Here is a 3,524-nt window from a genome sequence, read left to right as displayed (position 1 = left end):
TTCTGGATCACAGCTGGTTCTTGATCCTTCTGAGAGCGATAAAACTGTTCAGATGCTGTGATCAGCTGAGTTTACAATGTTTGTTGAAAGACTAACTAGATACAGAGAAAAAAAACTGCACTTACGATTTGTTGGTTTTTGTTGTTTTTTTTTTTCAAATAAAAGTACTACGTATCGCGAAAGCACGGAGTAGTCTACTGACTCTAAAATGAAATAATATTTTATTTGTCCTAATTAACGGGCCATTCAAGCAAAATACATGCACAAATATTGACCACATTAAACAAACATTTTTTTTTTATTACTGAACACAATTATATTTTAATTTTAATTTTAAATACGCACAATTAAAATTAGTACAACTACAATTTTTATCATTGCAATTGTTTGTTTCAAAGAACTGTTAGTAGTAGACTGGCTTAATTTTTATTATAGAAATATATTTATGTTTATTTATAAATTCGATCACATAAAATAAATGCATACATTTTATTGTGTGTTAATTGTGCTCATAATTATCTATACAGAATTAGGATGATGATTACATTGTACTACTTATATGATAAAAAATATGTTGATGGTGACACTCTAATATATATATATATATACGTCTCAGAATGTGACGACTCTATTCGCTGCACTGCTCCATCGGATCAAATTGATACAGGGAATTTTGGTCGTTCCCTCCGCGGGACTCGAACTCGTACCGCTGTGACATCTCTGGCAACACCGCCGGCACTAAGTCCAGCGCCCTAAACCACTCGGCCAGCTAGGCTATATAAAAATATAGCTTTTGCTGGCCGGGTCATACCTCCTCGTAGGATTAATCTAGGACTTTAACTTAGTACACGATGTATGGTAGTACGGGACAGTTCATTTTAGATGTAATTATTAAGGAGAGAGGATCAAATTAATGATGCATGTCACAACAAATCAATATTATACAAACGTCTCAGAATGTAACGACTGGATCGAATTCAGGATGGGGTTATGGGGGGGGAGTGTAAACATAACAAGATGTTCAACGATACATCGTGCTAAGACCATTTCAGTCATCGTGCTGCAGCAATACACAATGCCTATGGATCAATAATCGGGAAGTAGATGAGCGACGAACCTGAACAGGAAGAGACAGTACAAGTCATAATGAGAAAGCAATATACCAAATATCTAATTATAAGTATTCCTTCCAGTAGAAACTGAGAAATATGTAACAAAAAAGTGTACAACAGACGGACAATGTGATAGCCACATAGCTCCTATTCCAATGAGGGTATAATTAGATACCGATCGAAGCGATGCAAAAATGGGGTCGAATTTGTAAAAAGTCTAGATACCATGCAAAATAAAATATTTCCCAATTTTAGAAGTACGAATGTACTAGTACTGCACAAGACATACCCGGGACATTTATTTTCCTTTTAAACGCTTAAAATAAGGATACATAAATACTGTCCATATCGTCGATCTTCAAAAGGTGCAGATACATGTAAACTATACGCAACCGCTGAATATTAAAAATGCAGATTTATCCTGATAAACGAACAGACGTAATATTAAATCACACAGAGGAAATATCTCCCTAGAGGTTGATAGTTTTGGTGTGATATAAGAGTACTGAATACTATGATTACTATAGTATAATAGTGACCCGTACCAATCAAACATTTTACATGTTTAAAATGTATTTAAACGTACGTTACAGGGCAAATTGGAATTTTCAGGACGATCCGGAATCCTCCTAGGGCAAATCAGAATTCCAATTTCTACTATGACATACTGAGATATCCCGATTTGCACTAGGAGGATACCGGATAGTCCTGAATAAAATGCGTGTAGATTTAATAAAAAGTTATACATGTAACACATGCAAATAAAGTAAAATAACTGACAGTGTATTGTGTTATATAATGAAATAATAATTGTCTAATCATCTTTTATTTAAAAAACTATAAAAGTAAAATTCTTGATATTAAAGTTGTCAGCGATTCTACTTCTGTTTATAAAATATTTTATTTTGTATTTTGAAAAAAATACTTTTCTGAAGATGATCTTATGGATTTAAGGACAGTATGTTTTTCCGGATTAAATGATGTTAATCCAACTGAACTTGCCGAATCTCACATTCTAGTATCAAAGAAATTGCTCAGTTAACAATGACGGTCACATTTCATCCACATGCAATTGTAACGGCAAATGGAACACTTTGAGATGTCGGAAAGCAAAGACAGTACGTTCAACTAAATGCCAAAAACAGGCATCGAATTCGCAAAAAATCGTAAGAGTAAAGTTGATCGTAAGTAATGACGTCACAACCTAAAATATTATTGTGACGTCATAATTTACGATCAATTTCACACTTACGACTTTTCTGCCCCATGCAGGTCCGGGTGTCAAAAGAACAGGCATGCAGCAGCGCTAAGCTTGTCGTAAAAGGCGACTAAATAGTGCTCAGAAACCTAGCCGGGGGCTAGGCGCTCTGCCCACAGAGCAAATGGGATGTGTGCCCCAGGTGGTGGAATGGGGTACCCCTGGCGTTTTACATGCTGGGGTTGTCAGGCTATAATACGGAAAACCTGACCGCAAACCATAGTAGTGCACCGTGTTGGGAAAGATGCCACGTTCCTCGCACGTTAAAGAACCCTGTTGTGGTATTCGATAGGAGTAGGAACCATAGCGCTCCGCCACAGGAGGCTAAATTGCCCAACCCTACCAATCCCCCCTTTTTCTAGTGGCAATCTAAATTTATCGACCTTGTTGCCCTTGTGTCCCATCCCTTTTTCATTTCATGTCCATTTTATCATCCATTTCATTTTCATCGCCTGAATATAGCTGAAATATTGCTGCTCGGGCGTTAAACCCCAACAATCAATCCCACAATCAATCAACGACTTTTTGTGAATTCGACAAATCTTAATTAGTGTCTCAATAAGTAAAGTGCTCATTAAGAAAAATTTGAAAATTGTTCAAAATATTGAAAAAGTTTTTACTGTTTTTTTTTTTACTTTTGATCACATATTGTAGCTCGATTGAATTAAATATTATTGAATATAGTTTGAATTCAGTGTTAAAACAAATTTTATAATTTAAAATGCCAGGACGATCCATGCAAAATCCTACTAACTTCAATTTCTAGTACGATACTAGATCCTACTAGAAATTCTGTAGGATCCGGTATCTCCCTAGTACAATTCGGGATATTCTAGTAGAAATTGGAATTCTGATTTGTACTGGATATAAACCAGTGCAAATCAGAATTCCAATTTCTACTAAGACAAATTTGAATTCCGATTTGCCCTAGGAGGATTCCCGATCCTACTGGATTCCAATTTGCCCTGTAACATGTTCTAGTATTCATTAACATAAAAAAAACTGTTTTTATATACATCAAAGACCCTAAATAAACATTTAAAAACACATATTTTTTACAGGATTTTCTTCCATAAAACATATTGCACAAAACATTTGCTAAAAGTGGTTGAAGCTTTTCATTTGACATACTAGAAATTAAGAATCAAGCACCC

Source organism: Perna viridis, chromosome 14 (assembly GCF_037379345.1).
Source record: "Perna viridis isolate PV_CMFRI_1.1 ecotype Kerala chromosome 14, ASM3737934v1, whole genome shotgun sequence".
Lineage (NCBI taxonomy): Eukaryota > Metazoa > Mollusca > Bivalvia > Mytilida > Mytilidae > Perna > Perna viridis.
This window is presented reverse-complemented; position numbering follows the sequence as displayed.